The sequence below is a fragment of the Erpetoichthys calabaricus genome, chromosome 4 (assembly GCF_900747795.2).
Source record: "Erpetoichthys calabaricus chromosome 4, fErpCal1.3, whole genome shotgun sequence".
Classification (NCBI taxonomy): Eukaryota; Metazoa; Chordata; class Cladistia; order Polypteriformes; family Polypteridae; genus Erpetoichthys; species Erpetoichthys calabaricus.
Genome location: NC_041397.2, coordinates 29,713,817 through 29,729,129, shown reverse-complemented (window position 1 = coordinate 29,729,129; position 15,313 = coordinate 29,713,817). Strand labels below are relative to the sequence as shown.

Sequence of the window (15,313 nt, the reverse complement as noted above, 5' to 3'; positions counted from 1 at the left end):
TTTAAAGTATTTATACTCGAGAGCAACCAGCTCAAATAGCTTTTTTGATTTTAATAACTTTCGATATAACAAGTACAAGAAAAATCCAAATGTTCGGGAAATCCAGCCCATAAGACACATCGCCTTGTTTAAGAGCAACCAATCAGAGAAGCGCTTGACAAGGCGACGTCACCGTCCGTTTCCGTTTCGGTTTCCTCTCTTTTTGATCGCCAATAGGCGCGAAAAGTAAATCAACAAGACTGGCGAACTCTGGTTCCTTCACTGAAAACGACGTTTTACCTGCGTCCCACAGGATGGAGACTCAGTGTCCGGATACTGTGAAGTCTTACTCGGAGATCACTCAGTTACTTGGTAATCTGTCGCGATCATTTCTTTTCGAGAACGATGTAGTCACCGTGCAGCTTTTATATTTTGCACACTGATTTTTAAATCTTTGTGTATTTAACAGAAGTTTAAGCAACTTGTTTAAAGAAACGCGCCATTGAACATCAGCAGTACGACGAATATCTTTTTAAAATAAAAATAGATTAGTAAATTAAATGGTTGCCTTGGGAAACTTGGACATCAAAAGAAAACACAAGTCAACACCGGCCCGGGACTTGAACCCGAACTTCGTAGCTGCAAACAGTACATTTAATGCTGAATATTACTCGCATTGCGCTTCATTGGCTACACGTGTATGTATATTTTACACAGGGTAAGCTGTTGTCATAACACGGTTAACGTAAATGTTTATCTGCGTTGCATTCACGGCCTATCGGCAATCTGTTACTTTTGTATCCTTTTAAATTTTACGTGTTGTTACTCGCTAAAATCTGTAAAACCTTGATGTGAGTTAGTTGGACGAGACTTAAGTTGGCTACTTTTTAGCTTCCAGGCAGCTGCTTATTCATACCTTGTGCAAAGAAGTTACTTATTCAACGTTAACAGAAAGACCGACCGATGCCTTTGACAATTAACAGATGCTTTCCCGGCCCAATGTGGGTACCTTGGTCATAAGGACTGGCAAAGTTGGCACACTCCCATAACTAATGAATGAGATTTACTGTGATATTTAAATTGAACTGTAAAGGATTTCAAAAGGGGTGGGCCATCTCGGATTTAGCAGCGGTTTTCGCAGTTTCAAGAAAGGAAAGATGCCAAATATCACAGCAATTCTCGTTAATTAGATATGGGAGTGTGCCAAATTTGCCAGTTCATTTGGCCCAGTTACCCACTTTGGTAAAACTCCACTGAAGTTTAAAAGAGGCCTCATTGTTTTCTTGAAACTGTGAAAATGGGGGTGGCCCAAAGCTTTTTAACCTCTTATGCTGCCAATTTATTACATATGACAGTGTATCAGCTTTGCCAGCAGTTTTGACCCAGTTATCTCCAGTTATGCAAAACTTAACAAAGGCATCTGTATTTTCCTGAAATTGGACTGGCCTAATGACATTAAACCCTTTTACTGTGATTTTAAACATTACAGTAAATGTCATTCAGCAGATAATGAGTGTGTCAACTTTGCCTGTCATTTTGACCCAAGTACCCACGTTAGGCTGGGCAAAACTCAACTGTTATTTATCATAAGCGCCTTTGTAACAACTTTACACAATGTATGTGAATAAGTAGCTGGCTACAAGTGAATAATGAGCTGTCTTCATCCTTGGGGAGGGGGACCCCAGACTTCTCAGTTGCTGTCAGTGTGTTGCAAGTGTAATTTAAGTGGTATAATTGGGGCAAAAGACAATAAAGTTTGAGGAACACTAGTTTAATGTGCATCACTATAAAGTAACTTATTCTGTCAGCACTGTAATTAATGTTTCGAAGCGTAGTTATATTGTGTTCATAAGAAATTATTTACTAATGCTTTAAAATCACTTTCGTTTTTTTTTTCGCCTCCTGACTCTCAGATATGAGAGAATCCCTTTTATAAACCTATCAATGCCCAATGCAATCCATTACAATCACACCTTAGTGCGCCTGTGCCAAATCAGAAAGGTTACTGAATTCTGTTGGGTACAGACCTCTTCATAACACCCCCACATATACTATTCAAATAAACTAAGGGTGTAGTTATACAAAAGCTTTTTGGGGTTACCCCCAATTTTTAGCCCTCTACATTCAAACCCTCCCCCCCCCCCTCATTTTTATGCCATGCTTTGACCATATCCAGTGCAGGGGTTGAGCCCCTAATGGGTTACAAGGGGTCAAAGTTTCTCCTTTTTTCACAATTTTGGAAAAATTAAGATAATGGGTGTAATATAGGCATATGTAATGTCATTTTATGTTGTCTCCAGGTTGCTGATCATGACTATGATACTTTTGATATTTAATTCTTTACTGATGGTCCTAACCCTTTAAAAGCTAGTCCCAGAAAGGTTAAAAATGACCAATTTGAAACTTGAGCATGAGGGAAATTGCTGTAGACTATTTCAAGGCCAGTAATGACGAATATGAAGTGGTGGTTGATTTTTTTTGATCCTTTACTAAGGATCTAGCCTTCTATAGAGCTTTACGAAAGGGTGAAAAATTACAAATTTCTATTATAATCAAGAATATTTAGACTTTTAAATTGAAGCACAATTTTAATATTTCTAATTTTTGCACAACCGTTCTTGTTGTTTGTGTTTCTGCCTCATGAATTAAATCATTACACTTCTTATTTTTTATGAACACCTCAAATCAGCCAATTAAGACTTTTTACCGTTATATTAGCAAATCATGAAACTTAGTGGGGATGTATAATACGATTGTTGAACATTTTTCTGATTTTTACCAGGAAACCTGTATTACAATATCATTCATCATTTTATACATTTTTAGATTTTTTTGAATTGTGGAGCACTAGCAAGGTAAGTTACTTGCTTAGGTTCTCACAGTGGGGGAATTGGTGATTAGTTTTAAGTCCAATTCATTAGCTATCTCATGTTTAATATACTGTATAACAATAAAATTTATTTCTATAGTTGTGTTACCTAATCCCCATTCAGCACATGCAGACAGCTGTGCTCACACTCTCACAAGGACCAGTTTAGAATCACCAGTTAAACTAACCTGCACATCTTTACGGATGTTGTACAGAAATTGGAATAGCTGGTGGAAAACCCAAGCAGATGCCACATGGACATTTCCAAGATGTGGAATTTGAATTTTGGATGTAGGCACTACCTACTTTGCCGCCCACATATAAACATGTTTTATACAATCTTCTGTTTGGATTGTGATTCATGCCTTTTTTTGGTGGATTTTTGTCTTCATTCTGTTATACAGTCTTTCACTGAGAAACCTTTAACAGACAGATATGTTTTGACTATTGATTTTTAAAAGCATCTATATATATATATATATATATATATATAATATTTTTTTTTTTCTTTCTTTTGAACTTGAAGAAAACTGTTGTGCTTTTCACAATTACTTTTAGAAGCCAATATGGATATTTGATTTGCTGCCCATAAACCATAGTGAAATGTTACAGCCACATGTGTCATCCATTTATCCGTTTACATTCTCACCTATATAAAATGTTATACTGAACATAACCCATTTACCTAATGCACTGTTTGTGGGAGGAGGTAATGGAAGGAAAATGCAAATTTCATGCATATGTTGACCAAACTAGAGTTGAAACCCAGAACCATTACGCTTTGAGGCAGTGCCTTTGTTCTTTGTATTATGAAGTACTTTGTTCTTAAACAAATAAACAAACCATGAGTGTTTCAGAAATAAACCTGCTTTGGCATACAATATAAAAATTACAGGGTTGTAACTGGGAGTTAATCTTGAAAATATGTAGAAACATATATAAGGAAAACCAGGATCCATTAAAAGATGCATATACAGTATACTAAATAATACAATTAAAAAATTACCGAACATAAAGGTAGACCAGTTTACACAAAGCATAAAATACAGCATAAATCAAGCAAATGTGGATAAAAGTACTTAAAAATATGTAAGTGAAATATACATGATTGTAATTAAATATAACAAAACCAAAAAAAAGCTTAACTAAAAATTTTAAATGGTTGTGTTACTCATTTGTCAATGATTTGCATTTTCTATTGATTTTTTTCCCTATCTGTTTTCATTTTATTTGAACATTTAATCATTTGGGGCTTCATGTGTAAATGGTGCATATGCACAAAAATATTGTGTATGCCCGTTTCCACGCACACTTTGAGCTGTTTAAAAACTAGACTTGGCCTAAAGCCACCCACATTTTCAAAGCAGCCTCGCATCCATGACATGGGATTTATCAAATACACCGAAATTAATTGCTTATCATTTACAAATTTAAATCACTTGATTTGTAAGCATTCTGTAACAATATAATGGTGGACAAAATGGTCAAACTATTCCAATTACTGTAGCTGCTTTAGCATTGTTAGAAGATATCGCAAATGGAAGAATTAGAGAGCGCATATTTAGAGATGACTGGTTTCTAACTCGATTTTGATTTCCCAGAGCTCTCCTCTTGGAACTGTGCGCTGAAGTGGTGCTGGCTTTACAAAGGCAGACTTAGAGGAATTGTGCTCTACCTGCTTCTTTGCAAGTTTAGTCCACTCTCAGGTTTTTAGCCACAGAAGCTTTTCAATGTGAACTTGCTGACTGATCTGGTATTTCACAAACATCACTGAGTCATGCCATGCCAGCGATATAGGATGGTATTATCCACTTGTCATCCAGATATATAAGATATGTAAGATTTCTTTACACTGTGGTTGAACTGGTGAGCAGCTGGAGCCCAAAGATGTGCTGGGCACAGCAGCACCATCATTGCAATCTCAGCTTTTGTAATGTCTGAAATAGAATAAACAAATGGTGTGCTGTTACTCATCTTTTCACGGTGACTTTGATATATGACCACTTCTTTTTTTATTTCGGGCACTGCGACTTTCTTAGTTTGAACTTTCGAGTGTCTCTGCCATTCTGTATCACTCAATCAACTTGCTTTTGTTGCTTATACCACTGCTTAAGCCAACAAATAATGTTTTTCCTTGCCTCCACTTTGCATTAACTGAAGTTCTTTTTTTTCCCCACATGTATTTGCCATTGTCTTTTAACAAAGCACTGAGCAGAAGGGGCTATTTATTGATTTGATTATTCATATATGCAAAATTCTGAGAGGAGTTGTGGTGGGGCTGTAGACAAATGCACGTGCGTTAAATTTCATGTTCATTGAGATTTATAAAGGTGAAGTGCATGGAACTTGGCATACATACAGTTTTATGCATCTGGTTTTTTTGTGCATATGCAAATTTCCAGTTTTGTCTATACAACATGTTTTACTGTGATTTCTATGCACGGCGTTATACGTGAGGCCCCTGGTCTACATTTTTTGTCCAGATATATGTGGCCACTGGCCAGGGGAGTCTGGTTTCAGGCTGTTATATACTACATATATTTTAGCTTTGTTGAGATGACGGAAAATTGATAATTTTGAGTTGTAATCATATATGCCTAGCACAGCTCTCAGAAGATTACGTTCCTTTAGAGTATCTACTGTATGAACTTGCTAAGAATGTAATTGTAAAAATGCAGTATAGTCATGCTCCATATCATGCTTAGGAGACAGGTTTGAAAATTGAGATGTATTACAATGAAAATAGTTTTTAATTTGAAGGAAACTTTTATAGAAGTTGCATTTCTCAGAGAGCTAGTTTAATAAAGAGAAAATATCACCAAGTATGCCTTTAATAGCTTAGTTCCCTACATGTGCCATAGATTAGATGTAAGACCTTTCAGTGAGGTGGCAAAGATGCACCTGTAAAAATAGCATTTCAATGAATGTGCTGTCTGCACTGCTACCAAGTTTTACCCCACTGGATGTATGCTGTAACTACAGCAATAAGTGACTAAAGTTTCCAACAAGGAAGACTGTAGAAATGAGATTATAGATTCCCCTCCAGTTGTAACCCATGTCAGTATGTATTGCGGTTTCACTAGTCACAGTGACAGTGAAAAGTTGGGCAGGAGCAGTCTCCACCTGTCTTTGAAGCAATGATTATTTTCAGTAAGTCTCTTTGTTTATATGATAGATATGTACAGTAGATAGGATTACTTTGAAAAGTTCTGAAAATAAAGAAATAAATAATAAAACTAAAAAAATGTAATGCTTGAATAGTCATTTTAGTATGATCAGTTCTAAATATTTGTGATTAAATGAAATTTCTGAATATGTATTGCTTGCTGTATTAATACAGCTCTTCCAAAATTTTCTGAAGCCATTTAAACCATTAAATGGTCTTAAGAATACTGAAGCTGGGCAAAAAGATATTATTTTACCTTTATTAAAGTTAACTCGGCTGGAAAAAGAAAACCAACACCTGTCTGCTTTTGGTCTATTGGTCCTTCTCCCTCTCTGAACTATTAATCAAATGTAATGTGATGCATTGGGTAAATTTTAACCTTGCAAGAAAAAAAACACTTTTTATGGTATCTTTATAAAGTAGCTGTTTCTTCTGACATACATTTTCTGTTTAGTGTGTTGCAGTTTTTTTAAGGGATTCCCATTACATTAGCTGCCTCTTACAGAAATAAACAAAATGAAGCCAAAGGTTGCAAGAAGTAGTTGTAGTATATACTCCCCTAATTAGAAGATTGTAGGTGCATGAGTGTAGAAATTACCAAAAAACTAAGTTCTGTTTATAAAACTATGTTTGCTGTTTGTTCATTACGTTCTACTAAATGTATGTCTGTGGTATTCCTTTTTGGTGTAATTTGTATATTGTGAAACACATTTTAACAAGGTTGGTTATTTATAAAGTATTTCACACATGTCTGAAAGTGCCAAACCCAGTTTTGTTTGTTCACTTTCCAAGTAGTGGAGTGTTTTTTTCATATTCAGCCTTTTTTTCTGTTTTTTTTTTTTTTTCTTCATTCATTAAATTGAATTTAATGAATTTTCAAACCGCACACGTCCATTTAGAAGCACAGAGTTTTTTGGTTCAAACAGCTACCTCACTGTTCTAGCATTCTGGGTTTAAATTTCATGGATGGTGGTTGTCTGTATGGAGTTTGCATGTTGTTCCCATGTCTCTGTTCCTCTCACAATGTCCCAGTGTGAATGTGGTGAGCCTTGGGGTGGACTGTCCAAAGCTGTTTTTTTCCTTGCGCCTAATGCTGTTGGGATAGGGTGTGGGTACCAACCTGACCCTCTCTGAATTGGATTTAGGGGATCTGAGAATGTTGTACTATGTTAAAGTAAAATATGAAAGCAGCACATTTCTTGTTACACAGGCATTACAAAATGAATAACAGTTATTGTAGAGCTGTGTAAGCATGTATCTACAAAGGGGAATGAACGCTAAAGACACAATGTTTTGGCTGTATTCATCAGGTGTACAACTTAAAAGGAAAGAACGGGTAAAATAAATAGAAGGAAACAAAGCCAAGGCAAATGAAAGAAAAGTTGAGAGAAGTTGAGTAAAAGCTCTCTTTAGAGAACGTGAAGGGAGAGATTAAAAAGTTGGACAGCTGTTAACCTCTGCAGATATATGTGATCCTAGGCTGAAAATGAGCTTAGCTTCTTCTGGTTTTTCTTTCAAAAGTGTCTTTGAAGCCTCATGAAAGAACACAAACAGACCAGTGTGGCTATCATTCAAGGAATGTGAAGTGTTCTACAATAGAGCTGTTAAAATTAAAGACCTTACAAGCCCAAAATGTTCTCTGAATCAGTCTGCTAGACCCTGTTTCGCCTATGTAGATGGCTGGACACTTTGTACGAGAAATGCAGTAAATAAAATTATTAGACTGGCAAGAAGCCCTTTGTTTAATATTGAATTTATCAGATGGGCCAAATACAATGGTATTGTTAGTGGCATATTTTGACACACTGGCTCCCGTTACAGTTCAAAGTTCCTAGTGAGAAATGTCAGTGTCCTCTGTGAAGTAAACTGCAGACAAGAATATGAAATTAGTAAACTCATCATGGGTCATAAAATGTGATTTGGAAGCACATACATTAGCAAACTATTTTCCTCAAGAAATTGTAACTGTGTGGTTATAAAGGTTGTTACCAGTTAAAAAAGGAGATAATTATGACTAAATACTATATCTAATAAACTTCTCTAGCTGTTCTAGCTCTAAACTATTTTGTCAAGTACCCCGAGCAAGAAAGTGACAAAATAAGAAAATAATATGTTTATGAAACTACGAGCTCAATAAAGGGGTGAAACAAGCTTCTGATCTGGTTGGTCATCCCACTTTCTTCCTAGTGCCATACGAATTTTCAATAAGAAATATCGGAGATAATGTTTAAGGTTTTGATAGATATCCTGTAACCTTTTTTTGGTGTAAATATGTATTATCTAACTGCCTTACCTGAACCTTTCTTATTTCTATTGGTCTGTTTTATTTCATTCTGTCTGTTATTAGATGCAACTGAGAAGGCAAATTTCATGTTTTCTTGTGTAAACCTGATTAAATAAAGAAACCTAAACCTAATCCCGAAGTCTGGGTTCAGGACTGGAACTGACCACCCTAGCTTAAACCAACCTACAGTATGTAGACGTGTCTATGTTGATTTTGCAGAATATGAAGGATGCTTAATGAAGATGTATTAGTAGGTAGCTGCAAGGAATAATTTACAAACTACCCAGTAGTGATAGTTTTAACTTGTTTTTGTCTCCTACCAGCTAATATGGTAAGCCAGGAAGTATAATGGAATAGGAGTTCAGCAGAATGAGAAAGAAGAGCGATTTCTTTCTTGGTTAGCTTTGTGGGGAGTGCTATAATTTAGGATGACATTCCATTATCGTCCCTGCTGCACTAAACAGAGTGGACCAGTAGGGACAGAATGCTTTTTAATCCCATTGTAGTTAAAGTGAACCAGTTGCATAAAGTACCCCGGGGGATCTTGAAAACAGTGGTTGAAAGATACCTTTATGACTGCCTGAGAACACACCAGTTTTCCAGGCAAACTGAAATCTGATGTACAACTGCTAGTACTGTGACTCTCATTGGCTTTAATAATGGTCCATTTTTTGACAATTTTGAGTTGTAATGGCTAATGAAATCTGACTGTTTTACTTTTTACATAATTAGGAGAATCACATTCCTGTGGTACTGAGCTGATTTTACTGAGGTTTTATAATGGATGGGTGAATATTACTAAAGGTTTATGTTTCAAGTGTTGAAAGTGAAAAATAACTACCCAGTTAAAAGAATCAATAAAAATATTCTAAGCTCAGGTTTTTTAAACTACCAGTAGATGGCAGCAATGGTATAGCAGTCATACAATAAGATCCTCTACTGAAGAGGGGCGTTTCTGGTCTTTAAAACTTACATTGTTTGCTTTACATTATAAGCCAGAATCTTTTAGTCAGTGGCTAATTTTTGTGTTTACTCAAACTTTATAGATTGATATTTTGGACTCCTGTACCTGCCCTCAAAGCAGTTAATTTTTTTTGCTGGGGTGCCTTTATGGAATTTATAAGCTTCTCTTACTGATATCTGTATAACATTCCTCTGTTGTCCCTATGTTCCTTCTACAGTATAAATAAATACTATATACAGTATGGTGTCGGTTTGATTGTGACTCTAAATTGACTTGATGTAGAGTTGTTTTTGAGTGTTTTTTGTGATGGGCAGCCTTGAAAATATTTCTACCAGGCGAAACTCCAACTATCCATGATCATGGAGTTGACAAAAGCAGCTTCAGAAAATTTAATTAAAAGGTAAATAAAAATAGTTTCTGTTAAGGCCACAGTTAGACACAAGGGGTAAAGTAGATTAGTTTATGAAGTTAACATAGGTGTATTTCACATAAAATTTAATATCAGATCAGAGATGCAATGAAAGATAATCATAAATGAAGTTTTAATAGTCTGTCTAGCTACAGAAGATAACCAAACTGTACAAACCTTAACTACAGCAAGATTAAGAGTGACACTATAAATAATGCAGACTTTCTTCAGATCAACACATTAGTGCTATATACATTGTGCAGACACTTTTTTTAGGCACACCTGTTAATGAACATTAATACACATATCCAAAACAGCTAGTCATTTGGCAGAACACCAGTCTGGGTAGGATTTGTACATGGTCAGGAGTATTAGTTGTTCACATGGGAATTAGAATGAGCAAGACACATGATTGAAGCAACTTTGACCGTGTTGTCACTGTTGTCAGACATGTTGGCTCCAGCATACCAAACAGTTGCCCGTCTGGGATTTTCTTGAAATAAAGTCATAGAGAATAGTGCACTCAACAGAACACTGAGCGGCTGGTCTGTGGAGAAACCTCACAATGTTAATAACAGCAGTCAAAAGGACATTTGCTCTATCTAAATGGAAACCTACAAGAACTCGAATAACAACTCTTAAAACAGTAGTGTGCTGAAGGGCGTCACTGGTTTCAACTGTCAGCAAAGAACATTTAGATAAGGCTCCCTCTGTGGGTACAACCATCAAAGGTTTGGGGATGCAGAATATCTCCTGGCCTGATGAATCTCCATTTCTGCTTTAAAATGTAGTACTAGGGTGTTGTACCGTGTTAGCCATTATGAATGTAGAGAAAAGCCAAGCAAAATGACACCTTTTATTGGCTAACTAGAAAGATTACAATATGCAAGCTTTCGAGGCAACTCGGGCCCCTTCTCCATCTTGCCTGAAGAAGGGGCCTGAGTTGCCTCGAAAGCTTGCATATTGTAATCTTTCTAGTTAGCCAATAAAAGGTGTCATTTTGCTTGGCTTTTCTCTGCTTTAAAATGCAAATAGCAAAAAGTCTGAATTTGGTATAAACTACATAAATCCACCAATCCATCTTGCATTGTGCCAACATTACAGAGTGGTAGTGTGTGTGGTGGGGAATGTTTTCTTGGCAAACATTTGGCCTCTTAAGACCAGTTTGAGTGCCACAGCATACATGAGCAATGTTGCGGTGAAATTGCGCTTGTCCAGGGTTGGATGGAGCTTTGTGTCTAAACCTGTCAGTGTTAAATCACTACTACTGTGCAACCCTGAACTAAATAAGCATGTCTGAAAATTGACAGAGGTATCTGTTACTTGTGAACAAAATTGTTTGGGATTTAAAAGAGCAGTATGTTTGGAAAGTGTATCAGAGAAGTCTGCATATAATATGTAAACCAATAACATGTCTTCAGTTTCTGATTGGCTGTCTGTTTTAAGAAATATCAACCAGAGTTTAATAAAGAAGTAAGATGTAAAGTGCCAGATGTTTTGTTAACAATGACAGTTTTAGTCTAAAATAATCTGCTCAAAGCTAAATGTAGAAGGGCTTTAATGTTGCATCTGTGAATTAATAATTTTCAGTTTTAAGTTAACTTTGAAATGTACAAAATAATCCAATGCATGTCTTCCTAAGCTTGTTTTATTTTCTTTAAATGTCTTTCAGAACAGCTTACAAAGGAAACCAATAAGCTTGCAGAATACCAGAAATGCCTGGTTCAGCACAATATGACCATAAGTCATCTTAACAAATCTTTCAATAAGGTAATCATTTGTTCCAATGAACAAAAATGTTTTATAATATTGTTTCAACAGTGGTACTAGAATTTTGTGCTTGACATGTCACATTAGATACTTTCAGCTAAAAGCTGTCATCCTGTAACAAGATAAGTCACATACTAATGCACATTTTTCATGTAAAGCTGGAGGACTAACAAATTTTTTTTCAAGAATATACACATTCTTGGTTACTTAAATGTAAAACCCTAAATAAGCGAATTTCCAACATTTGTAAAAGCACATAATGCATTGTCCATTCTGTTCTTTTCTGAGTGTCCACAATATGTAAAAGATACAAACAGAAGTGTAACAAATTAGAGATAGGAAGGACCTGAAGAAGGAACAATAGTAATTTAAGAAATATCTCGGTCTGCACTGATAATGAATCACTATTATGAGACATTAGCATTGATTGTTAAATTAAATAACACCGTCTTTACTTTATTAATGGAAGTAGCATAACTGTCTTCCCATTCACTTGTAGATCACTGCTTCTCCTCAGACTGAGTTAGTACAAAGTGATTTTTGATGATTTTGTTTTTGTACAGATTCTCATGTCAAATAAAGCAAAGCATCTGGTGCTAGTTACAGCCACTTTGTTATATTTGGCGTTGTATTTCTTCTCCAAGATTCCATTGGGGTTTGGTTATCTAAATACTAAAATGCTAAAAAGGGCTAACTTCAGCGCTGAGTTTGCTTCCTTTCACTCTATCCGAGATACAGATACTGTATTATTTGAAAACATTGTTATCTGAAACAATGCAAAAAAAGTACTAATTTGAAGTATGCTAAAATATGACTGTTAATAAATAAAATAACACTGCAAACAGGGCACTTTTGATATCTTCCCATCAATCTACCTGTGGCTATGAAAATTACAATACTTAAGTAACTCAACCTTGAAACAAGGTTGGAACCAAGACAGGGAGAACTGGATTTTTATCAGGGGGCTAATGCATGATTACAGGACCTATTTTTGATTTATGACAAATATGCTGAAGCATCATGTTACAGTAAATGAAACTTCGTTCCTCACGGCACCGTAAAATTGTACTGTAATAAGCCAAATGTGAGGTTGTGCTGATCACAAACACTTGCAAGGCAGTACTGATAGTTTCTGCTTTTCATTTGCTTTTTTAATTTTTGTTGCAAGTTCATTTGTATTTTTATTTCCTTTATTGAATGACTTCCTAACGGGCATAATCGGCATCAAATACATTCCTTCGTCTCATTGTCAGTTGCCTTTTCTGGCCGTGTTTTTGGCATTGTTAAGTGAAACTTGACTACGGGTATTGTGATGTTGTAGAAACTGTTGCGACCAGAAAATACTTGGCAAGTTCACTTTTCATGCTAGTTTAGTATAATTTGTCACTGGTTGCTCAGTAGGGTGGCTCCTATTAAAATTATCAGTAGAACTGTAAGAATTATGCAGTTTTAGCTCATTCATATATTAAACCAACTTCTGATTTGGAACATTCAGCATTACAGGTGCTAACATTGAGCATTAAAGAGTGTCCTGCAGTTGTACAATATTTTATGGAGAAGTATCAAAATTATGCAGTACTGTATTAAGTCAGTTTAAATATTTATTTTCTTTAAATGTTTATTGCAGGACAAAGTGACATTTGTATTCCGTTTTGTTCATATTCATTTGTTATAGCTACAGCATTTTATATTCTACTTATATGCTATTCTGCTCTTTATGAGTTCATGTATTATCATATCACTTGAAGTTATTTTTTTCTCTAACTTGAACCTCTGGTAAATTATGGAGAATAGCCAACACTTTTCCAGATAATCAGTTATGCTGAGCTATGAAGAGCAGAAGCACAAGAAAACTTCTAAAAATGCTACACTATATGTTCAAATAAACACTCTGTGACAAATTGAGGACTTTTATGAGTTACTATTTTATGTTGATTTATTGTAAAATGTTATTGTCATCCGTGCTCTTTACTTCCATAAAATTCATAAATCTTTCTAAACTTTATAATTCCTGAGAGAAGATTCCACTCTGTCAAGAAAATGTGCAACATTTACATTGCAACTACTCAAACAGTTGGAAACCAAAAACCATATTTGCACAGTTTTTCTTCCCTCTTTGATGCTTGATTTATACGCCAATAGCAGATTGCAGTTGGTCTGTCCCATGGGTAGTTATGTTCATTCATTGAAGTAGACTTGTCCCTGGAGGTACGATTACCCATTGCTTCTTTCATATGTTCATTGTCATTTGTACAATGAAATTCTTACTTGCATGTCTCCCATGGAGTGGTGAAAGCAGTGTGATACCAACAACAGATAAGAAACATCAATGACTACAACAAGGACTTATTGAATTCCTTGTGTTTATGTACAAGAAACAATCCAGCATATAACATTTGAATAAAAAACATCTGTCTATACTGGTTGGGTCTGTTGGGTAGGGTGTTGTCGATAAACACTCTGTATAGAATTGTTTTCCCAAATTAAAAGCAAAACTTCAAAATTGGTACAGAATGAAAAAGGTCATTTAGTCTCATGGACATCAACGTATTACTTTCTAATTCAAATGTTTTCCTAATTTAAAAAGCTTGGTAATGTGCAGTAGAAAGACTGATCTGTGCCATTTTCCTATGTTACTTGCCCCAGTTTTGCTACTATTTTGGACTGTGCATCTTGTTTATGCCTAATTGTAAGCGTGATTCTAAAGCGTAGTTGCAAACTGCTTAGTCATTATGACTGGCTTGTTGAAATTTTAGAGAAAGCAACAATATCTGGTTTTCAAAGTATAACCACTAAACATATTTCATGTGCACTCGGCTATGGTGTGTACATTTTAGACCTCAAGACCTAATGCTTAAATCATTCAGCTTGAAAGCAGCATTGTATAGTAGTAAAAGCACTGAACTTTAAACCAGCTCAAAGCTGAATTCCTGCTCCGACTCTCAACATGGCTTTGAGTGAGTCACTTAGCCTGCCGGGGCACTAGTTCTAAAAAAAAGTGGATATAAACAATTGGAAGTGTGTCCAGATCATGTAATCGCCATGGGTGAAAGTATCAGGCAAGTGTGCAATAATTATGGGAGCTACTCTGTTTAAGCTTTTAGTATACTTTTTCTCTTAGTATCACACACGGTTTTATTAAAGTCCTTCTGCTTGAAGCCTTCAGTCCAGCATAATCTAGTATTTGTACCCTGGTAACTGTGATATCTAGCAGTAATGTTAATTGTACTCTTTGTTTTGTTGGCAGGCTCAATCTAAGCTGGAACGAGTGGCAGCTGTAAAATGTGGCGGTGAGCTGTTAAACATGTAGGCTTCTAAGAAGTCACATTTGTTTTGAATCATTCCTATAAATAGCAAAGGTTGTGCAGTTGTACAATGACATGCTTAATTCTGTATCAATATTTATATTAAATGTCTTTCATTCAAGAACATTACAATTTGTTCATTTTTTCATACTAATTTGCATTTTTTGTTAATATCAGCCAAACTGTTTATTAGATATGGTTCATTTCAAAGTGCTGCTAAAGTATTAAAGTTCAAAAGCAACTGAGCAAAGCATTGAATTACTCGTATATCAGTAACTCTGCATTTTTTTCCCCACCTCACATTCCAAAGATGCATATGTTTAGGGCATTGATTGTTTATAAATGCACACGTGTGGGGGTGTGCTTTAATGGACACCGTGATCGACTTCCACCCCAGCTAAAGAGACCCTCCTGCTTTGCCCCAGAGGCTTCCAGGATAGGCTCTGGTCCTCTCTCCCTCAACTGGATTAAGCATATCTGTTAATGTGTCATTTATCTGTTAATATTTATAAATAAACGTTTACAAAAATCTTTTTTCAACTCGAAACTTGCCATGTAAACAATTAA

General features: G+C 35.7%; 1 long non-coding RNA gene across 1 annotated transcript; it reads left to right on the top strand.

Annotated features, from left to right (window-relative positions):
• The first annotated feature begins 164 nt into the window (after nucleotides 1–164).
• On the top strand, nucleotides 165–14,872 carry LOC114649919 (uncharacterized). Its single transcript, XR_003715930.2, has 3 exons — nucleotides 165–351; nucleotides 11,344–11,441; nucleotides 14,689–14,872. It is a non-coding gene; the product is annotated as an uncharacterized LOC114649919 (long non-coding RNA).
• Nucleotides 14,873–15,313: the final 441 nt, after the last annotated feature.